The sequence below is a fragment of the Miniopterus schreibersii genome (genome assembly GCF_964146895.1).
Source record: "Miniopterus schreibersii genome assembly, chromosome: Y".
Classification (NCBI taxonomy): domain Eukaryota; kingdom Metazoa; phylum Chordata; class Mammalia; order Chiroptera; family Miniopteridae; genus Miniopterus; species Miniopterus schreibersii.
In genome coordinates, this window is record NC_138120.1 from 9,420,290 (window position 1) to 9,445,201 (window position 24,912).

A 24,912-nucleotide genomic window follows, 5' to 3' on the forward strand; every position below is an offset into this window, starting at 1 on the left:
GTACATGCCTGTGCCTCTGTGTGTGTTGTGTGTGAGGGCTATAGCACACTCTGCATCTTATTGTCCCTCTGGTCATTTACCCTTCCAGCTGGGGATTCGACCCCAAGTGAACCTAATATCCAGACTGACTGCTCACATGCCTTTGCTCTCTTCCCCACAACTCCTACATGCAATTTATACTCCCACTGGCTAAGTGTGGTTCTGAATCCTGGGCTCAGAGGATGATTCTCGCAGCAAATACAGTGCTCTCATACTTCTAGGGAGGGCTTCTGCTTCAAGTGTGAAATGCACTGGGAAGCCTCCCACCGCGTTGCCTGCTGTCAATGTGTGAGCTGACCTCCGACAGAAAGGAACCTGGAAATCCATCATCCTTTCGGAGCTCGCAGTGGACATTCAGGCCCTTGCTCCCAAATCCCTTTCCTTGAGCTACCTTATGTCCCTGGGTCCATTAGTATCACCCACTTCAATGGACTTACTCTTAGTTCTCCCTCCTCCCCAGCCTCCAGCACACAGAAAGAATTCTGTCTTCTCATACTGTCCTAAAGCATAACAACTTAACCGCCACTGCCACTGCACAGGCCCAGCCCTCACAGGCAATGGTCATTCACAGGCAGCCAGTTGTAATGCCCCAAACTAGGGACAAACACCACAGAGACAGACGCTATTGATGCTCTTGATTTATGTGTTCCAAGAACACACGACAAACAGACAAACAGAGCTGATGCTCCTGCTTTAACTTTCCATTTCATACCATGCTCCCGATCTCTCTGTGACTGAATTCCTGGTCACACAGACATTCTGCTCCATTGTCCTGTGCAGGAACATAATGTCTGCTTGAAAACACATACTCATGTCAAAACCTTCTTATGTGCACTTCTCTATTTGAAGGAAAATGGATGGTCCCTCCTATTTAACTCACACTGTGGGAGATACCCTAACACAATAATTGACTATCATCTCCTAGCAAAATTCCTAAAGAGTATAGTATAATTATTGGTGGCCCTAACATGAAGAGTCGGTCATTGCTGAAATTAGGATCTCTTAAATTTCCTGCTGCCTTGTGTTGGATGCATCACACCACACCACCTTTTTAATGAGCAATGACCTCAGGATCACCCAGTTAGGAATTTGGACACACCTAAGGAAATATTTGATGGTTGCAATGATCCATAAAAGGAAGTGGTGGCACAGCAGCCTCAGCCTTTGTATGAAAAGACTCCTGGACAAGTGTGGGAAGGGTCAGAGGAAGGACATCATGGGAGCCTCCATTTAAGGAATAGTAGACGGGCCTAAGGGTGAGGGAGGTGGCCTGGAGCGAGAGTTCAGAGGAGTGGGTCAATGAATCTGCTTTGATGCTGAATGATTTTGCACATGCACACTTCCTCATTTTACATCAGGTGTCCCTGTCTGAATATAATTCCCACTGCAGTGCTACATACTTCCTTTCTCAACCTGATTCTCTGAGGACCTGACATAACAGGCTCTACTCCTCCCAGTATCAGGGCGTCCATGAGAGAAAGCAATGACCCAGCTACCTAGCAAACTAGGGGCGAGTGTCCAGGAACAGTCCCCCTCACCTGTACTCCTCTACCTTCACTCTCCTGGGGCCAAGCTCCTCGCACAGTACTTGAGATGATTAGACCACACTTCTATTACTGATGTTCTAGTAGGGCAAACAGGACTAGTCAGAAGAAGCCAGGGATCTCACTTTACGAACCCAAGAGGTAGGGGAACCCAAAGCTCTCCTTCTGCATTGCCACCGAGGCCCAACCTCAGTATCCTGTCATATCCTTCCAGGTCGCAGCATTTTTCTCCTAAATAACATTGTCGGGAATGCTGGAAAGGCATTCTCACGCTTATCCAATAGATGGCAGCTTTTCGTTTCAAATCATGTTATTGGGGATGTTGGCAATTCATTCTCATGCTTGTCAAAACATGGCAGCTTTTTTTTACAAATAAAGTTACTGAGCAGGCTGGCAATGCATATCCACACTTGTCCACGAGATGGCAGCATGACTTCACATGTCATTTCATTCGGGATGGTACCACTGCATTCCCTCGTTTCTCCACCAGGTGGCAGCACTTTTCCACCAAATGATTTCATTGGGCATGCACGGTAGGCATGCTCAGGTATGCCCAAGAGTTGTTTGCATTTACCTCAAAATGTCATTTCTTTCGTGATGCTGGAAATGGATTCTCATTCTTGAACAGTCACAGCATGCAGTTATGTCCGCACGTGCCAAAAGGCGGCTTCTAACAGAAAAATACAGTTTGCACATACTTCTACAAAGGGAATTTGGTTTAACTGTGAAATGAACGTAAAACCCCGGCCTGGTTCCCTGCTGTCTCCCTAAAGCGAGGGTATGGCAAACGCATCATCCTTTATAACTTATCACTGCAAATTCCGACCCTTGCACACAAGGCCTTTCCTTGAACTCCCTTATCACCCAAGGGAAAATGGTAAACTCTATTGGACTTTCACTGATTTCTTAATCCACCACAGTCTCTACCACACAGAAAGAATTTTGGCTTCTGATACCATCAGAAAACACAACTTAGCCACTTCTGCAATTGTAAAGGCCATGCATTCACGGGGCGGGTAATTCAGAGAGTCCATTGTCAAGGCAAACAATACATAAACAGGCACATTAGATGCTCTCGCTTTATCTTGCCATTTATTCCATGTGCTGCATATATCCATGGCTGAATGCCTTTCCACAGGGACATTCTGCACCTAATTTCTACGCAGGAAAAGAATCTTTGCTTGAAACACCTTTTAATCTGAAAAAGCTTCTCACGTGCACTACTTATATTGGAAGGTCCCTCCTATAGTTCTCACACGTTAAATACGTGCAGTTAACACAGCAAATCTGGTATCATCTCCTCTGAGGATAATCAAAAAGTATTTAAAAATCATGTCAAGCCCAAACCTGACAAAGTTGGAATCTCTTCCGTTTTCTCCAGCCATGCATTCAACAGTTCCCACCACAACTTGGTTGTGATGGGCAGTGTACCCAGGAAGGCCAGCGATACAATTCAGTAAATACATGGTGGTTGTGATGATCAATAGAGGGATGTGGTGGCACAGCAGCCTCAGCATTTTCATGAAGGAGGATACTGGAAAATTGTGGAGGGGGTTCTAGGAAGCACATCACAGAACTTCTCTTTAATGCATGGTAGGCAGGCCTGAGGGTGGTGTTGGTGACCTGAGGTGTGAGATCAGAGAAATAGGCCAAAGAATCTACTTTCATTCTGAGTGACAGAGGAAACAGACATGACCTCATCATCCTTCAGCCTCCCCCAAGTGAACATGATTGGCACTGCGGTGCTCAGAACTTCCAGCCTCATCCTCATACCGTGATGATGTCACAGGCTGTATTTCTCCCAGCTTCAGTGTGTTCATGTGAGAAAACAATGTCCCAGCTCCCTGGCAATCCAGAGGCAAGTGAAGAGTTGGTCTCTGCTCACCTGTTATCATCTATGTCCCCTCTCCTGATGCCAACATACACTCATAGTTCTCACTGTTGATCTGGAAAGGAAAAATGGGCTCCACAGGAGAGGGCAGGCGTCTAAACCACAAACCCAAAAAGCAGGGGATCACACCAAGCTCTCTAATGGCATTTCCTGCAAGGACCCACCTAAGCAATCCTGTCAGATCCCGAAACATGGTGATCAGAGACGAAGTTGAAGAAGTGAATGCTGCTGTTCTGCCTGCAGTTGTAGGCCTGTCGTTCATACTGCAGGTACCACTGAATGTGAGTGGAATGGGTCACCCTGTATCCTGCAGCTTGAGGAGTGTGTGGAGAGGAACCTGTCACCTTCCAACTTGGACACACTTCTTGCCGCAGGCCATGCAGGGAGCCTCCTCTCTCCTGTGATGGTTATGAGAGGATCCTTCACAATCACAGTATCGTGGATGTAGGGGTTTTTGTGAAAGAGCAGCACAGTCTTGCAGCGATTGCTGCCATGCCAGGCTTCCTTCACCTGCAAAAGGATAGTGGATCCGGTTTAGGGTGATAACTTATTCCAGAACTCCCGCCTATTCCTTCCTGCAGGGATAGGATTTTTTCACAAGCTCTCTACCTCCCCAGCCGTGGTCTGCACAGCCTGACCTTCAGATTGATCATGTGGCTGAGCATGGTTTCATCTTGGTCACTGATAATGGCTGACAATTCCAGATTGTTGACAAATTGCAGCAGGTCAAAACGCCTGCACGCTGCAAGCTGAACATGAAACAGCTACAAAAAGGAGCAGATCCTTAAAGCAGCTTGGATTGCTCCCACCTCTCTAACCCCTAGCCCAGCTCCTTCACCATAAGATGCAAAAAGAGAGCACAGTGGTTCTTGTGGGCTCCATGTGTTTATACACACACGGGCACACTGTTTTCCTGACAGCCTTTGACCTCGCCTACATACTTGCCTGCTGAGTGCTTAACAGGATACCTTTATTTGTGGACATCACTCATTCCTGCCTCTCACTGACTTGGATATACAGAGGACTTGGACACGCAGCCCCCCTCGAGTGCAGCATTACCCCAAGAAGAACCTGAGTGACACAGAGCAGTGTGGAGGCAATGGCCCTTGTTCTGCGCATGAGTCTGATCTGGGACGGCGCTCCTGAAGCCCAGGGAGAGTTTTTGTGGTACTGGTGAGATAAAAGGGTGTCTCTGAGATTTTGGATCACACTGTTCTCACTATCCTGAGCTTCACTCCAATGTGTCTATTTGATTCTGAGCTACCGATCCCCACTAATACATTTCTCATGCACTAGGGCAGGCATATTGCGTTCCCTTCTGTAGAGTCAAGGATACACTATTGACTCAGCATCTGGCAATGCACTGAACGTTTGTGCTTTTCAGTTCTAAACAGGGCTGCCGCCGCTGCCAGGTACTGGGCTTGAGCCAGCAGAAGGATCTGCTCACTTGTAAGTTCACGGGCTACATTCCTAACTTAAGTGCCCGGAGCACATCCAGTGGGGACCAGGTGCACTTCCCACTGAGCCAATCCTCTTCGTGCTCCTGCTCGACTGGCTCTTCTTGTGGATGTTTTGTTTCTATCTGTGCCTGAGGCTCAACATCAACCACTACCTTCATGACTTTTATGGCGTCCTCTCACCCAGGACAAACTGCTCCCTGCCAATTAATTCCTCCTCAATCAATTCCTTCTCCTCTCCCTGCTCCACCCTGTCTGGCCCTTGTAGAAACTCATGATACATTTCCTCTGCCAAAGCATAACTTACCCACTTCTGCAACTGTAAGGCCCAGCCCTCCCAGGGACTGGTCGATCATTCCAAGGCAGCCAATCGTAAGGCTCAAACCAACACACAAACAACAGTCAGACAGACAGACAGACAGACAGACAGACACGGTACTTGCTCTTAATTTATCTTTCTAACTACATGCCATGCTCTGGATGTCTCCGCATCTCAATGCTTTCCCACGGGGACATTCTGCATCTATTTCCTGTGCAGGGAAACAATGTTTGCTTGAAAACACATATTTCGCTGAGAAAGCTTCTCATGTGCATGACTCTTCTTTGAAGTAAAATGGACAGTCCCTCCTATTTATCTCACAGTGTGGGAGGTCCCCTGAACACAACAAACCTCCTATTGTCTCCTCTGACTATTACTAAAGAATACTGAATAATCCCCAATCTGTAAAATGGGTCACTGCCGCCAGTGGGATCTCTTAAGTTTCCACCAGCCCTGTGTTCAACATGTGCCGCCACAACCCGTTTATAACGGGCAGTGTTTTCAGGATGACCTGTGGAGGAATAAGGAGACACTTAAGGAAATATATGGTGGTTGTGATGATCAATAGAGGCAAGTGGTTCCAGAGCAGCCTCAGCCTTTGCATTCTCATGCTGAAACACCACGTGGCAGCATTTTCTCCTCAAATGGTATTATTGCAGATGCTCACTCTGAATTCTTACTTTTGTCCAGAGGCGGCAGAAAGTTTCTTACCAACGATTGTTCTGGGGATGCTGGCAATGCATTCTCACACTTTTCCACCAGGTGTCGGCATGATTTCACGAGTAATTTTATTGGGGATGCTGGAAAAGCATTCACAATTCCATTCAACAGGTGGAAACATTTTCAACAGGATGAATCCATTGGTGAACTCGTGGATGCATTCTCACGTTTACCCACCAGGTGGCAGTATTGTTCGAACTGAGGATCATAGTTGGGATGCTTGTGGAGATGCAGAAGATGCATTTTCTCGTTTGTCCACCAGGTGGTGGCATTTTGACACCACGAGATTTTATTGGCTATGCTGACAATGGAAGCTAATGTGTGTCAAGCAGGCAGCAGAATTATTTTACCGCACGATTTCGCTGGAGATGCTTGCAATGGTTCTATATTTATCAGTTGGCGTCAATATTCCACTAGTGAATATCAGGAATGTTCTGGAAGTGCATTCTCACGCTTTTCCACCAGGTGGCAGAATTTTCCCACAACGTGCTTTTACTGAGGATGCTGGCAAGGCATTCCCACGTTTTTTTCTACAGCTGTCTGCATTTTCCCTCCACTGTCCCATTTTGGGGAAACTGGCAATGCATTTTGGCGCTGAAACATGAGATGGCAGCATTTTTCCACCAACGATTCTGTTTGAGATGCTGGCAATGCTTTCCCACGTTTGTCTTAACACGTTTGTGGAAGCATTTTTACTACCAAATTATATTATTGGGGGTGTTGAAAATTCAGTCTCAAGTTTGAAAAAGACTTGGCTACATTTTCCACAAATGTGATTATTTTGTGGATGTTGACAAGGCATTCTCACGTTTTAACAGCCATTGAACCTACTTTCCCAAAAATGATTCTATTGGGAATAGTGGCATGGCACTTTCACTTTTGTTCAATAGCTGGCAACACTTTCACCACAAAGTATCGTTTGGGGAATGCTGGAAGCACGTTCGTCCAACGTACTTCGTAGAAGTACTTTTCCACAAAATGATTTTATTGCGGATGCGGGCAATGCATTCTTCAGTCTCTCAAACAAGAGGCCACATTTTCCACCAAACGATTACTTTGGTTGTGCTGGCAATGCATTCCCACATCTGTCCACAAGGTGGCCACTTTTGTTTACCAAGGGATTTTCCTGAGAACGCTGGCAATGCATTCCCTTGCTCGAATACCAGGTGACAGCATTTTCTCCACAAGTGATCTTATTGGAGATGCTGTAACTGCATTTTCACATTTGTAGAAAGGTGACTGGTTTCTTATTTACAAATGATTGTTTTAAGGCTGCTGGCAATTCCTTCTGACACTCAAACACCAGGTGCAGTATTTTCCCACCAAATGATATTATTGAGGATCCTGGCACTGCATGCTCCTCCTTGGAGAACAAGTGGCAGCTATTTTCCACCATGTAACTTCACTGGGGCTTCTGGCGATGCATTTTCACTCTTGTCCAATAGGTGGAAGCATTTTCCCACAAGTGATTTCACTGGGGATGCTGGCAATGAACACTCACACAAGTCGACAAGATAAGGGCATTTTTCCCACAAGAGATTTTCATTGTGAATCTTGGCAATGTATTTTCAAATGTGTCCGCCATTTGGCAGCCAGCATCATCTCAGAAGGGATTTTCATGAGGATGCGGGCAACGCATTCTCACACTTGTCAAACATGTGGCGGCCTTTTTCCAACAACTGATATTATTGGGGCTGCTGGCAATGCATTGTGAAGCCTGTTTACAACAAGCCCGCATTTTTCCACCAAATGTTATTATTGCACATAAAGGCAATGGTTTCTCCCGCTTGTCCACCCGTCGGCACCTTGACATCACAAGTGATTTTGTTTGGTAAGCTGAGAATGCATTCTTACGTTTGTTCAGCCAGTTGCGGAATTTTTCCACCAAGCGACTTTATTGCTGCTGGCTGTACATTCTCACGTTTGTCCAACTATTCGCCGCAGTTTTCCCCTAAAGTGATATTGTGTGTGTGGGTGTGGATGTTGGTTTTGAATTCTCACACGTGGACATTGGCTATCAGAATTTTAGGCCCAAATCACTTTATTGTGATTCCAGAGCATGCGTTCTCACTCTTGTCCACCAGTTGGCACCTTGATCTCAGTAGGGGTTTCATTGGGGATTCTGGGAAATCATTCATACAGTCCTTTAGCACCTGGTGGCCTTTTTCTCAAAGAGTGATTTTGTTGGGGATGCAGTCAATGCATGCTTCACCTTGTCCACCAGGGGGCAGAATATTTCCACCAAGTTTTTTTCAAAGGGGATGCGTTTAATGCTCTCCCACTTACCTCCACAAGGTGGCAGCATTTTTAAAACAAATGCTTTTCTTGGGAATGCCGGGAATGCTCTCTCACATTTGTAAACAATGTCAGGTAATTTCTCATCAAACGTTTATACGGGAGATGCCTGAAATACATTATCACCTTTTATTCAAAGGGGCAGCATTTTTTCAACCAAATAATTTTACAGGGGCTGGCAATGGATGCTCACGTTTGTCCCACACTTGGCAGCATTTGTCCCAGAGAAAGTTTTTTTGCGGGGATGCGTGGCAGCGTTTCGCCCCAAATGATTTTATTGAGGATGCCTGCAAGGCAGTCTCAGGTCTCTACATGAGGTCGCAGTAGTTTTCAACCACATGATTGGATTGGGGATACTATCAGCGCATTCTCACCCTTTTGCATTTTGCCGACAGAGAGGTTTTGTGGTGATTCTGACAATACATTCTCAGACTTATCTGAGAATTGGCAGTATTTCCGTACAAATGACCTTACTGGGGATGCTGGCAATGTATTCTCACGATTGTCCACGGAGGACAGCATTTTCAATCAAATAATTTTATGGGAGATGCTACGCAGCCATTCTTGCACTTGTCAACCAGAAGGCAGGTTTTCCACAGTATGATTTTATTGGGCATGCTGGCACTGCATTCGTAATCTTTTTCATAGGTGGCAAAACTTTCCCAAAAACTTATTATTTGCGGGATACTGGCAATGAATTGTCATTCTCAAGCATCCGTTGGCAGCATTTTTTAGCTAATGATTTTGTTGGGGATGCTCGCCGTGCGTTTTCCTATTTGTCGACCAGTGCACCTGGTGCCCGCTGGAGGTGCTCCAGGCACATAAGTTAGAGATGGAGAATATGGACTTGCAAGGAAGCAGAGCCTAACGGAAAATCTTGATAATGCATTGCCAGATTTCTCAGTAAAATCCCTGTGAGAGCTCAGTTCCGTATTATGTTCGAACGTTGGAAGCAAATGCCAGGATCCCCAATAAAATTGTTTGGGTCAAAGATGCCGCTTCCATGTGGGCAAGCGTAAGACTGCCTTGACGTTATTCCCAATAAAATCATTCTAGGAACAGTGCTGCCTCTTAATGGATAATCTTGAGAATGCATTTTCAGCATCTACAAAATAATCACCAGAGTGAACATATAGGCCATCGGCTGGACAAATGTAAGAATGCCTTCTGAGCCTACCAAATAAACTTGCATAAATGTCCAGTGTTGGGTCCTAAAAAATGATGGATTTCTAAGTATCCTCCCTGTAGGGAGTCGGTCACACATTAGGAACAGGCAACCAGGTGGGAGACTTCACAGTTGAACCAAAGTCCCTCTCTAGAAGTATGACTGCACAGTGTTTTGCTGAGAGAATCAGTCTCTGAGGCCGAAGATCCCAAGCGACATTTAGCAAGGAGTGGAATAAGGTGCACAGATACCTGTGGCGAATTGAGTCAAGGCGTGTGGGAAGTCAGAAGTGTATTAGGTTCATTTGGGCAAGAATCCCCTGCTGGAAGAGTAAATGAGCAGAGGGACAATAAGAAGGAGAGTGTGCCACAGCCCTCACACACAAGCACACACAAGCACACACACACACATGCACACACACAGAGGCAAAGGCATGGACATGAATTTGTGTTGGGCAATCTCTGGACTATGATGTCCACAGTCAGTACACCTTGCCCGTTTTTGACACTTTTTACGTTTCCTCAAATGGAAATGGCCTCCTGTGAATATGATTGTTTATTGACTTTGTTCCTTCAGACCAAGCCCTTGTGCAACCAACTAATCCTTAAGCAATATCAAGTCATCCTTGCTACTCGTCACTGAAACCCAAGGAGTGGATGAGAGAAAGTCAGAATGAGAGAAAGACCAAAAGAGCAAAAGCAATGGAAACAAATAAAAAGTTACTAATCTAAAAGGAGTCAGACTGAGACCTTATCTTGGCGGTAATAATCCTGATGATCCAACTCTACCAGAATGTAGGCTACAGTCCTCTCCAGCCACAGTTCTTCCCTTTGACTCTCACTTCAGTCTCAGATATCCCTTATACTGGAATAGCCTCTACTGCCCGGGCATTTCTCCCTGTGGATATTACCAGGGGTCCCTGTGGATGTGTGGGAAGTGTTAAAGAAAACGAATTCTGAAGTGGGAAACGTGAGTTGCCTTAAGAAAGAGCCCACTAGACACCGAACCGAAGGAAACCTAAAGATGCTAAGGCAAAATAGGACTTCCTCAGGAACGTTTCTCTACAGGTACAAGGCCCATACACTGAGGCTCACAGTGAGGGGCGGGGCTGAATACGATGATGCCTGCTGTAGTCTCACAGTTTGGAAGAAATGTTTCAGAAGCCCAACAGCAAAGGGGAGCGAGTGGGGTGTCCAGGAGCCTTTTCCACGCTACGTGACCACATCCCAAGCCCCTGTCTGTAGGCTCAGTGAGACCACACTGAGCACAGCAAGAACCCATATCCGGACCTGAAGTGTCTGTCTTTACTGTATGGCTTATTCTTGACCCTTTGGTCAAATATTAATTGACCATGATGGCATGGGTCAATTTCAGGATTCTGTACTTTTCCATTGATCTATGTGCCTGTTCCTGTGCCAGAAGCAGGTTGTTCTGATCACAGTGGCTTTGCCCTACAGCAGGATATTCAGTAATGTGATCCTACAACTCTGTTCTTTCTCAAGAATACTGTGGGTGCACGGGGTCTTTTTTGGTTTCCTATAAATTTTCGAAACATTTTTTCCAGCTCTGTGAAACACACTGTTGGGATTGATGACAATTGTGTTGAATTTATAGATTGTTTTGGGTAGCATGGATATTTTGATAATGTTAATTCTTTCAGTCTATAATTCTTTCACTCCTTTGTATCTTCCTCTATTTCTTTTTTCAATGTCCTGTTTCTGAATACAAGTCTTTTACATCCTCCTTTGACTTTACTCCTAGGTGTCTTATTTTTTCAGTTGCAATGGTAAATGGTATAGTCTTTTCTAAGAGTTCATAATCGGTGTAAAAAAAATGCCATCAATGTGTTGATGTTAATTTTGCTTCCAGCTTCCTTGCCAAATTCATTAATTATATCCACAAGTACTCGGTGGACTCTTTAGTTTTTTATGTACAATATCATGTCATCTGCAAGTAATGACAGTTAACCTTCTCTCTTCCGATACGGATGCCTTTTATGTTCTCTTTTTGTCTGCTCGCTGTGGCTAGGACTTCCAGTAGTATGCTGAGCAGTAGTGGTGAAAGGGGCAACCGTGTCTTATTCCTCTTCTTAGGGGATATGGTTTTAGCCTTTGCACGTTGAGTATGATTTTGGCCCCAGGTATGTTGTATATGGCCTTTATTATGTTGAGATATATTCCCTCTATTTCCACTTTGCTCCCAGTTTTTTCCAAAATGGGTGCTGGATTTTCTAGAATATTTTCTCTGTATCTATTGATATGATCATAAGATTTTTGTCCTTCATTTTGTTTAGCTCTCACATTTCTTGATTTGCGAATATTATACCAGCGCTGCGTCTCCAGAATAAATCACACTTGGTCATGGTGTATGATCTTATTTAATGTATTGCTGGATAAAATTTGGTAATATATTTTCTGAGGATTTTGGCACCTATGTTCATGAGGGACGTTGGTCTGTGAAATTCTTTATTTGCAGGATCTTCATCTGGTTTTGGGGTTTATTATAATACTGGTCTCATAAAAATATCTCCCTCCTCTGGAATTTTCTAAAATATTTTGAGGAGAGTGGGTTTTAATTCTTCTTTAAATGTTTAGGTAAGCTCGCATGTAAATCCATCTGGCCCCAGACACTTGTTTGCTGGAAGTTTTTTTCTTATTACTTCTTCAATTGCATCCATTTTTACTGGCCCTCCAGGTTTTCTGATTCTTTCCGATTGAGTTTTAGCAGATTGTAGTTTTGAGGAATGTGTCCATTTTACGCAGCTTCCCCACTTTATTGTTGTGCATAGTGTTTTCTTAGTATTCTTTCTGTTTCTGTCATGTCAGTTGTTATATCGCCTCTTTCACATCTGATTTTGTTTTCTTGGGTCCTCACCGTTTGTTTTTTGGTGCGTCTGGCTAAAGACTCATCGATCTTATTTCTGTCAGAAAACTAGTTCTTACTTTCATTGATATTTTGTACTGTGTTTTTGGTCTCTGTGTCGTTCATTTCTGTTCTGATCTTCACTATTTTCTTTCTTCTGCATCTCCTCGAAATGTTCAGGTCCTCTTCCCTTTTTAATATTGGGTTGTTGTTTTTGTTTTGTTACTTACATAAGAAATAAAAATGACTTTACATTCTGAATTCTGTGTTTTATTTTAATCTCTAATAGCAGATTTATGCCCCTTCAGAAATTGATGTAGAATATACGTCATCTAAAACTAAACATTTTAAACTATACGCTCCAGTGGTTTTAAAATTGGAATAATGTAGAACTGTTACAGCATAACAAGAAGCTAGAAAAATTCCAGGACAAGTTGAAAGGGAAACTGAGATAGATTTTTAGACAGCAGTTTGAGTTAAGCCTATCTTCCCTAAGCCAAAGGCACTGGAGAATAAATAGTTTGTATTAGATGGGAAAGATGCAGAAACCCAGGTGCAGAGACTAGGGCACAGGAAACCACCTGGACAGGAACCCCCAGAGGCCTACAAGGGACAAAGACTGGGAAAACAAGAACTTTGTCCCCAGGTAATCTATGCTCCCAGAGCATGTCATGGGTCATGCGGTGGAGACCCCCTAAGCATTCCTCCCTAAAGATACCTTTTAAGTCTCAGTTGTATTTCAGCTCCAGGCCCATAAAAGCATTAAGACAAGACAAGTGGCATTGGAGTGGACTCAGGACCAGACACATTGACAAATGAGGCCCTTCCTGGCATGGACTAATCAGTGGCGACCAGCACCCTGAAAGGGCACCCTGGAAAGCTGATGAATATTCTCTTGAGAACTCCCCTTAAGCCTCCCATAAGATTTTCCACCTGCAAGGGAGATAAATATGCTCAGGACAAAGGACCAAGTGTGAGCTCCCCTACACCACAGGAAAGCGTGACAGCGCCAGTTTCCTCCTTCCTTCTGCGGGGGCCCCATGGTGCTTTCAACCAGGGGAGCAATGGGCAGTGGCAGCTCATCCCAGGCTTGTCTTCTGAAACTGTCTGAAAGGTCTTGGAAATGTGTCCAAGGCCCCCTTTTCTCTGACTTCCCAGTGAGCAAAGGCAGCCCAGCCTAGGCTATCCTGTTACTTCGTCTATGCACCTGCCTTGGTTCACCAGCCTAAGTACATTTTTATTACAGCCATTAAAGCTTTGGGTTTTTTTCTTCATTTTTTTCTCTTGATTGAAATCTTTCCTTCAAGATGACAAGAGCTGAGGCCTTCTGCCTGTATCCCCTGTAACACAACCGTCATCTTTTCACTTCTGAAACCTTAATGTCAACATAAAAGAAAGCCTCATCCCATTTAAAGAGTATACCCAATTCTACTCTGGACTATTTCCTCATTTACACTGATGTCTTTCCCATCTCCATGGCTATGCTATTGCTATTGTCGTTGTTGTTAACCCTCACTAGAGGATATTTTTTTCATTGACTTCCAGAGAGAGTGGCATGGAAGAAGGGGTAGAGAGAGAGAGGTGCCTCAGTGTTAGAGACACAGACATTGGTTGCTTTTCTAATTCGCTGCACACCTGGGATGAGGAATGAATCTACAACCTAGGTATGTGCCCTCAACTGGGAATCAAACCGGAGACCCTTCAGTGTGCAGGCCGACACTATACCACTGAGCCCCGCTGCCCAGGGTAGATATGCCTTTTTAAATATAAAGTTTGTAGGTATATTTAACTTGAAATTGGTAGAGGTTTTAAAATGATTTCTTTAGTTTTACTCATGTTTTCATTGGTGATTTGCCACTATTATATTACTGGCATTAATTTTGCAACAGTTTGTATGTAGCAGGGAGGAAACACTTTTAGATCAGGGTCCAAATAGAGTAGTGTATACGAACTTTTTTTGTTAAAAACTTTTATAGCAATGAGAACCAGAAAAATTTCTACTAAACTATCTAACACTACAACTGAAAGATTTAGAAAGAGAACAGAAAACAAGAAAGGGCCCAGAGGAAGTAAAAGGAAGAAAATAATAAAGAACCAGAGCCTAAATAAATAACGTAGAGACTAAAAAATTAAAAAAGGTCAATGCAACCAAGAGCTTGTCTTTGAATAGACAATCAGTGTGATGAACTTTTAACCCAACTCACCAAAAACCAAAGACAGAGGTCAAAAATAAATAAATTGAGGAACAAAAGAAGTGAAGTAACAACTGATACCACTGAAATACAAAGGGTTGTAAGCAAATACCCTGAACAACTATATGCCAACAACCTGGATGAAATAGACAAATTTCTGGAAATACACAACCTTCCAATACTCAGTGAGGAAGAATCAGGCATGCTGAACACGTTGATAAAAACTGGTGAAATTGGAACAGTGATTTTTTAAAAAATGCCCAAGAAAAAAAGGGCCAGGCCCAGACAGTTTCAGAGGGGAGTTTTATCAAACATTCAAAAAATAATTCAAATTGTTCCAAAAAGTCCGAGAGGAACAAACACTCCCAAGCTCTTTTTAGGCAGCCTGAATAATCCCAACTACAAATCCAGGTAAAGACCTTGCAAAGAAAGAATTACAGGCCAATATCCGTGATAAACAGAGATGCTAAAATCTTCAAACAAATATTAGCAAATTGGATCAAGCAATATGTTAAACAGATCACACCCCATGACCAAGTGGGGTTTATTCCAGGGATGCAGGTTTGGTACAGTATTCACAAATCTATAAATGTGATGCCTCACAGGAACCATTTGACAAACAAAAATCTCATGATCATCTCAGTAGGTGCAGAAAGAGCAACAAAACCCAGCGCCCATTTTTGAGAAAAACTCTCAGCACAGTGGGGATAGAGGGATCATGCCTAAACACATTAAAGTCCTTATAGGACAAACCTTCAGTCAACTTCATACTCAATGGGCAAAAACTAAAACATATCCCCTAATAAGAGGAACAAGACAGGGACGTCCACTTTCACCATCTTTTATTCAACAGAGTGTTGGAAGTCCTTGCCACAGCGATCAGACAAGGAGAAAACATAAAAGGCATCCAAATTGGAAAGGAGAAATAAAACTGTCACTGTTTGCAGATGACCTGATATTGTATGCTGAGAACACTAAAGATGTCACCAAAAGACTTCTAGATTTAATAATAAATGAACTCAGCTATGCAGCAGGATGGAAAATTAATGCCCAGAAGTAAATGGCATTTTTAAACAACACTCATGATCTCTCAGAAAGAGAAACTAAAACAAACAAACAAACAAACAAAAACACATTTAACGTGCAACAATAAAATTAAGATACTTAGGAATTAACTTAACCAAAGGGGTGAAAGACGTGTACTTGCAAAACAAATATGTTCAAAAAAGAGATAGAGGAAGATATAAACAAGTGTAAGAATATACCATGCTAATGGATTGCTAGAATCAACCTCATTCAGATGTCCGTACTCCCCAAAGCAATCTATAGATTCAAACTATTCATAAAATACCAATGTCCGATATCACAGACCTAGAAGAAGTAGTGCAAAAATTTAAAGGACACAAAAAGGACAGGACCCCAAATCGCTGCAGCAATTTTGGGAGGAAGAAAAAAGTGGAAGGAATCAAAATAATACATATCAAGATATAGTAAAGCCATTTTAATCGAAACAGAATGGAACTGGCAGAAGAACAGACTTAATGACATAAATGGAACTGAACAGAGAACCCAGGAATTGACCCAACTCATTACACTCAATTGAGATTTTACAAAGGAGGCAGAGCATACAGTGGAGTAAAGGAAGTCTCTTCAATAAATGGTGTTGGGAAAATTGGACAGGAACTTTCAAAATAATGCAACTAGACCACTATCTTGCACCGCACACAAGGATCAACTCCAACTGGATAAAAAACTTAAAGGTAAAACATGAAACCATTAAAAATCCTAGAAGGAAATGGAGGCAGCATGATCTCAGACATCTCTCATTGCAATATGCTTACCAATACACTGCCTAGGGCAATGGAAGCAAAGGAGAAAATAAACAAATGGGACTACAGCAAAATAAAAAGATTCTGCACAAAGATACCATCAACAAAATGCAAAGGGAACTCATTATATGGGAGAACATATTTGCCGATGATACATCTGATAAAGGGTTACTACCCCTAATATTTTAAGAAACACACCTTCACAAGAGGAAGACAAACGATCCAATTAAAAAACGAGCAAAGACCTAAGTAGACACTTCTCCAAAGAGCGCATAAACATGTCCAAGAGACATATGAAAACTGCTCAGTGTCACTAATCACCAGAGAGATGAAAATTAAAACAATAATGGGGTATCACCTGAGGTCTTCCAGAATGGCTATGTTTTCAATAAGTCAATAAACAGAAAGTGCCTGTGAGGGTGTGCAGAAAAGCTCACCCTAGTATACTGCTGGTGGGAATGCAGACTCGTGCAGCCTGTATGGAAAACCTTATGACATAGGAGGTTTTCTCAAAAATTGAAATACAGAACTGCCATTGAACCCAGTGGCCCCACTGCTTGGAATATGTCCTACGAAACCAGGAACATCGATCAGGAAGAATATATAAACCCCTCTGTTCAGAGCAGCACAATTTACAATAGCTCACAGGAATGGGTACATGAATCTGCTTTGATTCTGAGTGACGGTAGACATGCACACTCCTGCATCTTCCTTCAGCTTCCTGCCTGAACATGATGCCACACTGCAGTTCTTCAGACTTTCTGTCTCTTCCCAATGCCGCAGTGGCCTGGCGTCATAGGCTATCCTTCCGAGCCTCAGGGTGTTCATGTGAGAGAAAAATGTCCCAGCTACCTGACAACCCAAGGGGGAGCCCCACTGGCATCTCCTCACATGTCCTCTAAGTGCCTTCTCCTGGTTCCAACATCCTCAAGTAGTCCTTACTGATTTTCTGGCAGAGCAAAAAGTGATCGTCCAGAGACGGCAGGGATCTGACTAAAAATCCAAAAGCAGGGGAACACACCAAGCTCTCTTAGGGCATTGCAAGCAAGCCTCCACCTCAGCAATCCTGTCAGACCCTGCCACGCTGTGGGCAGAGAACTAGTTGAAGTAGTTAAGGCTGCTGTTCTGGTGCCTGGAGCTGTTGGCCCATCGTTCATAATGCTGGCACCACTGAATGCAAGAGGCATAGGATGCACTGTATCCTGCAGCATGAGGAGTGTGTGGAGAAGGGCACATCACCTTTCAAGTTCTATGCACTTCCTGCTGCTGCCCATAGAGAGAGCCTGCTCCCGCCTGTGATGGTAATGAGATACTCCTTCACAGTGGCAGTACTGCATTAGTATGATTTGCTACAAAAGGACAGTTAACCTTGCCATCATCCCTGGCATGTCTGGCTCCCTCCACCTGCAGAAGGAATGTGGGTGGGGGTTAGGGACATCTCACTCCTGGACACCCAAGTGTCCCTGCTTACATGGACAGGTTATATTCTCAAGGCCCCTCCCTTTCCAGCACCAGTACCTGCAACATCACCTTCACATTGATCGTGTGGCTATGAAAGAACTAAAACATGGAGATCTACAAAACAGCCTGGCTTGGCCTGAACCACCTATCTTCTGGCCCCATTCCTTCTGCATAAGAGGCACAGAGGAACACAGAGGTTCCTGGGGTTACAGGTGCCTGCACCCATGCGGTCACACTGATTCCTCACAGGCTTTGATATCCCCACACCCTTGCCTGCACACGGCTTCACAGGATACCCTGATTCACGCACGTCACACGTTCCTGCCTCTGATGGAGGACTTGGGCATGCCCACACCATTTTGGGCTACTAAAACAGCTCTTCCAAACTGTGACTGGACAGAGGGCATCACGCTACTCAGCCCCGCCCCTCACTGTCAGCCTCAGTGTATGGGCCTCAGAACTGTGGTGAAACATTCCTGAGGAAGCTCTATGTTACCCGAGCATTTGCAGCTTTCCCAGGGTTTGGTGTCTGGGGGGCTCTTGCTTACGGCTACTCACGTTTCCCACTTCAGAATCCATTTTCTCTACCGCTTTCCCACAGATCCACAGTGACCCCTAGTAATATCCACAGGGAGAAATGCCCGGGACATTACAGGCTGCCCAGCCTGTGGGATATCTGAGGCTGAAGTGACAGGCAAAGGGAAGAACTGTGGCTGGAGAGGACTGTAGCCTACATTCTGGTAGAGTTGGGTGATCAGGATAACTACGGCCAAGATACGGTCTCAATCTGACTCCTTTTACATCAGTTCTCTTGTTTTTGTTTCCATTACTCTTGCTCTTTCTGTCTTTTCCTCATTCTGACTCTTTCTTCCATCTACCCATTGGGTTTCAGTGACCGGTAGAAAGAACGACTTGATGCTGCCTAAGTGTTTCTTCATTGCAGGAGAAAGGCTCGGTCTGAAGGAACAAAGTAAATAAACAATCATATTCACACGAGGCCATTGTTATGTGAGGAAATGTAATACCGTAAAAAATGCACAAGATGTACTGGCTGTGGACACCATGGTCCAGAGATTGCCCAACACAACTTCACGTACATGCCTGTGCCTCTGTGTGTGTTGTGTGTGAGGGCTATAGAACACTCTGCATCTTATTGTCCCTCTGGTCATTTACCCTTCCAGCTGGGGATTCGACCCCAAGTGAACCTAATATCCAGACTGACTGCTCACATGCCTTTGCTCTCTTCCCCACAACTCCTACATGCAATTTATACTCCCACTGGCTAAGTGTGGTTCTGAATCCTGGGCTCAGAGGATGATTCTCGCAGCAAATACAGTGCTCTCATACTTCTAGGGAGGGCTTCTGCTTCAAGTGTGAAATGCACTGGGAAGCCTCCCACCGCTTTGCCTGCTGTCAATGTGTGAGCTGACCTCCGACAGAAAGGAACCTGGAAATCCATCATCCTTTCGGAGCTCGCAGTGGACATTCAGGCCCTTGCTCCCAAATCCCTTTCCTTGAGCTTCCTTATGTCCCTGGGTCCATTAGTATCACCCACTTCAATGGACTTACTCTTAGTTCTCCCTCCTCCCCAGCCTCCAGCACACAGAAAGAATTCTGTCTTCTCATACTGTCCTAAAGCATAACAACTTAACCGCCACTGCCACTGCACAGGCCCAGCCCTCACAGGCAATGGTCATTCACAGGCAGCCAGTTGTAATGCCCCAAACTAGGGACAAACACCACAGAGACAGACGCTATTGATGCTCTTGATTTATGTGTTCCAAGAACACACGACAAACAGACAAACAGAGCTGATGCTCCTGCTTTAACTTTCCATTTCATACCATGCTCCCGATCTCTCTGTGACTGAATACCTGGTCACACAGACATTCTGCTCCATTGTCCTGTGCAGGAACATAATGTCTGCTTGAAAACACATACTCATGTCAAAACCTTCTTATGTGCACTTCTCTATTTGAAGGAAAATGGATGGTCCCTCCTATTTAACTCACACTGTGGGAGATACCCTAACACAATAATTGACTATCATCTCCTAGCAAAATTCCTAAAGAGTATAGTATAATTACTGGTGGCCCTAACATGAAGAGTCGGTCATTGCTGAAATTAGGATCTCTTAAATTTCCTGCTGCCTTGTGTTGGATGCATCACACCACACCACCTTTTTAATGAGCAATGACCTCAGGATCACCCAGTTAGGAATTTGGACACACCTAAGGAAATATTTGATGGTTGCAATGATCCATAAAAGGAAGTGGTGGCACAGCAGCCTCAGCCTTTGTATGAAAAGACTCCTGGACAAGTGTGGGAAGGGTCAGAGGAAGGACATCATGGGAGCCTCCATTTAAGGAATAGTAGACGGGCCTAAGGGTGAGGGAGGTGGCCTGGAGCGAGAGTTCAGAGGAGTGGGTCAATGAATCTGCTTTGATGCTGAATGATTTTGCACATGCACACTTCCTCATTTTACATCAGGTGTCCCTGTCTGAATATAATTCCCACTGCAGTGCTACATACTTCCTTTCTCAACCTGATTCTCTGAGGACCTGACATAACAGGCTCTACTCCTCCCAGTATCAGGGCGTCCATGAGAGAAAGCAATGACCCAGCTACCTAGCAAACTAGGGGCGAGTGTCCAGGAACAGTCCCCCTCACCTGTACTCCTCTACCTTCACTCTCCTGGGGCCAAGCTCCTCGCACAGTACTTGAGATGATTAGACCACACTTCTATTACTGATGTTCTAGTAGGGCAAACAGGACTAGTCAGAAGAAGCCAGGGATCTCACTTTACGAACCCAAGAGGTAGGGGAACCCAAAGCTCTCCTTCTGCATTGCCACCGAGGCCCAACCTCAGTATCCTGTCATATCCTTCCAGGTCGCAGCATTTTTCTCCTAAATAACATTGTCGGGAATGCTGGAAAGGCATTCTCACGCTTATCCAATAGATGGCAGCTTTTCGTTTCAAATCATGTTATTGGGGATGTTGGCAATTCATTCTCATGCTTGACAAAACATGGCAGCTTTTTTTTACAAATAAAGTTACTGAGCAGGCTGGCAATGCATATCCACACTTGTCCACGAGATGGCAGCATGACTTCACATGTCATTTCATTCGGGATGGTACCACTGCATTCCCTCGTTTCTCCACCAGGTGGCAGCACTTTTCCACCAAATGATTTCATTGGGCATGCACGGTAGGCATGCTCAGGTATGCCCAAGAGTTGTTTGCATTTACCTCAAAATGTCATTTCTTTCGTGATGCTGGAAATGGATTCTCATTCTTGAACAGTCACAGCATGCAGTTATGTCCGCACGTGCCAAAAGGCGGCTTCTAACAGAAAAATACAGTTTGCACATACTTCTACAAAGGGAATTTGGTTTAACTGTGAAATGAACGTAAAACCCCGGCCTGGTTCCCTGCTGTCTCCCTAAAGCGAGGGTATGGCAAACGCATCATCCTTTATAACTTATCACTGCAAATTCCGACCCTTGCACACAAGGCCTTTCCTTGAACTCCCTTATCACCCAAGGGAAAATGGTAAACTCTATTGGACTTTCACTGATTTCTTAATCCACCACAGTCTCTACCACACAGAAAGAATTTTGGCTTCTGATACCATCAGAAAACACAACTTAGCCACTTCTGCAATTGTAAAGGCCATGCATTCACGGGGCGGGTAATTCAGAGAGTCCATTGTCAAGGCAAACAATACATAAACAGGCACATTAGATGCTCTCGCTTTATCTTGCCATTTATTCCATGTGCTGCATATATCCATGGCTGAATGCCTTTCCACAGGGACATTCTGCACCTAATTTCTACGCAGGAAAAGAATCTTTGCTTGAAACACCTTTTAATCTGAAAAAGCTTAGCACGTGCACTACTTATATTGGAAGGTCCCTCCTATAGTTCTCACACGTTAAATACGTGCAGTTAACACAGCAAATCTGGTATCATCTCCTCTGAGGATAATCAAAAAGTATTTAAAAATCATGTCAAGCCCAAACCTGACAAAGTTGGAATCTCTTCCGTTTTCTCCAGCCATGCATTCAACAGTTCCCACCACAACTTGGTTGTGATGGGCAGTGTACCCAGGAAGGCCAGCGATACAATTCAGTAAATACATGGTGGTTGTGATGATCAATAGAGGGATGTGGTGGCACAGCAGCCTCAGCATTTTCATGAAGGAGGATACTGGAAAATTGTGGAGGGGGTTCTAGGAAGCACATCACAGAACTTCTCTTTAATGCATGGTAGGCAGGCCTGAGGGTGGTGTTGGTGACCTGAGGTGTGAGATCAGAGAAATAGGCCAAAGAATCTACTTTCATTCTGAGTGACAGAGGAAACAGACATGACCTCATCATCCTTCAGCCTCCCCCAAGTGAACATGATTGGCACTGCGGTGCTCAGAACTTCCAGCCTCATCCTCATACCGTGATGATGTCACAGGCTGTATTTCTCCCAGCTTCAGTGTGTTCATGTGAGAAAACAATGTCCCAGCTACCTGGCAATCCAGAGGCAAGTGAAGAGTTGGTCTCTGCTCACCTGTTATCATCTATGTCCCCTCTCCCGATGCCAACACCCACTCATAGTTCTCACTGGTGATCTGGAAAGGAAAAATGGGCTCCACAGGAGAGGGCAGGCGTCTAAACCACAAACCCAAAAAGCAGGGGATCACACCAAGCTCTCTAATGGCATTTCCTGCAAGGACCCACCTAAGCAATCCTGTCAGATCCCGAAACATAGTGATCAGAGACGAAGTTGAAGAAGTGAATGCTGCTGTTCTGCCTGCAGTTGTAGGCCTGTCGTTCATACTGCAGGTACCACTGAATGTGAGTGGAATGGGTCACCCTGTATCCTGCAGCTTGAGGCGTGTGTGGAGAGGAACCTGTCACCTTCCAACTTTGACACACTTCTTGCCGCAGGCCATGCAGGGAGCCTCCTCTCTCCTGTGATGGCTATGAGAGGATCCTTCACAATCACAGTATCATGGATGTAGGGGTTTTTGTGAAAGAGCAGCACAGTCTTGCAGCGATTGCTGCCATGCCAGGCTTCCTTCACCTGCAAAAGGATAGTGGATCCGGTTTAGGGTGATAACTTATTCCAGAACTCCCGCCTATTCCTTCCTGCAGGGATAGGATTTTTTCACAAGCTCTCTACCTCCCCAGCCATGGTCTGCACAGCCTGACCTTCAGATTGATCATGTGGCTGAGCATGGTTTCATCTTGGTCACTGATAATGGCTGACAATTCCAGATTGTTGACAAATTGCAGCAGGTCAAAACGCCTGCACGCTGCAAGCTGAACATGAAACAGCTACAAAAAGGAGCAGATCCTTAAAGCAGCTTGGATTGCTCCCACCTCTCTAACCCCTAGCCCAGCTCCTTCACCATAAGATGCAAAAAGAGAGCACAGTGGTTCTTGTGGGCTCCATGTGTTTATACACACACAGGCACACTGTTTTCCTGACAGCCTTTGACCTCGCCTACATACTTGCCTGCTGAGTGCTTAACAGGATACCTTTATTTGTGGACATCACTCATTCCTGCCTCTCACTGACTTGGACATACAGAGGACTTGGACACGCAGCCCCCCTCGAGTGCAGCATTACCCCAAGAAGAACCTGAGTGACACAGAGCAGTGTGGAGGCAATGGCCCTTGTTCTGCGCATGAGTCTGATCTGGGACGGCGCTCCTGAAGCCCAGGGAGAGTTTTTGTGGTACTGGTGAGATAAAAGGGTGTCTCTGAGATTTTGGATCACACTGTTCTCACTATCCTGAGCTTCACTCCAATGTGTCTATTTGATTCTGAGCTACCGATCCCCACTAATACATTTCTCATGCACTAGGGCAGGCATATTGCGTTCCCTTCTGTAGAGTCAAGGATACACTATTGACTCAGCATCTGGCAATGCACTGAACGTTTGTGCTTTTCAGTTCTAAACAGGGCTGCCGCCGCTGCCAGGTACTGGGCTTGAGCCAGCAGAAGGATCTGCTCACTTGTAAGTTCACGGGCTACATTCCTAACTTAAGTGCCCGGAGCACATCCAGTGGGGACCAGGTGCACTGCCCACTCAGCCTATCCTCTTCGTGCTCCTGCTCGACTGGCTCTTCTTGTGGATGTTTTGTTTCTATCTGTGCCTGAGGCTCAACATCAACCACACTTTCATGACTTTTATGACGTCCTCTCACCGTGGACAAACTGCTCCCTGCCAATTAATTCCTCCTCAATCAATTCCTTCTCCTCTCCCTGCTCCACCCTGTCTGGCCCTTGTAGAAACTCATGATACATTTCCTCTGCCAAAGCATAACTTACCCACTTCTGCAACTGTAAGGCCCAGCCCTCCCAGGGACTGGTCGATCATTCCAAGGCAGCCAATCGTAAGGCTCAAACCAACACACAAACAACAGACAGACAGAAAGACAGACAGATAGACAGACAGACACGGTACTTGCTCTTAATTTATCTTTCTAACTACATGCCATGCTCTGGATGTCTCCGCATCTCAATGCTTTCCCACAGGGACATTCTGCATCTATTTCCTGTGCAGGGAAACAATGTTTGCTTGAAAACACATATTTCGCTGAGAAAGCTTCTCATGTGCACGACTCTTCTTTGAAGTAAAATGGACAGTCCCTCCTATTTATCTCACAGTGTGGGAGGTCCCCTGAACACAACAAACCTCCTATTGTCTCCTCTGACTATTACTAAAGAATACTGAATAATCCCCAATCTGTAAAATGGGTCACTGCCGCCAGTGGGATCTCTTAAGTTTCCACCAGCCCTGTGTTCAACATGTGCCGCCACAACCCGTTTATAACGGGCAGTGTTTTCAGGATGACCTGTGGAGGAATAAGGAGACACTTAAGGAAATATATGGTGGTTGTGATGATCAATAGAGGCAAGTGGTTCCAGAGCAGCCTCAGCCTTTGCATTCTCATGCTGAAACACCACGTGGCAGCATTTTCTCCTCAAATGGTATTATTGCAGATGCTCACTCTGAATTCTTACTTTTGTCCAGAGGCGGCAGAAAGTTTCTTACCAACGATTGTTCTGGGGATGCTGGCAATGCATTCTCACACTTTTCCACCAGGTGTCGGCATGATTTCACGAGTAATTTTAT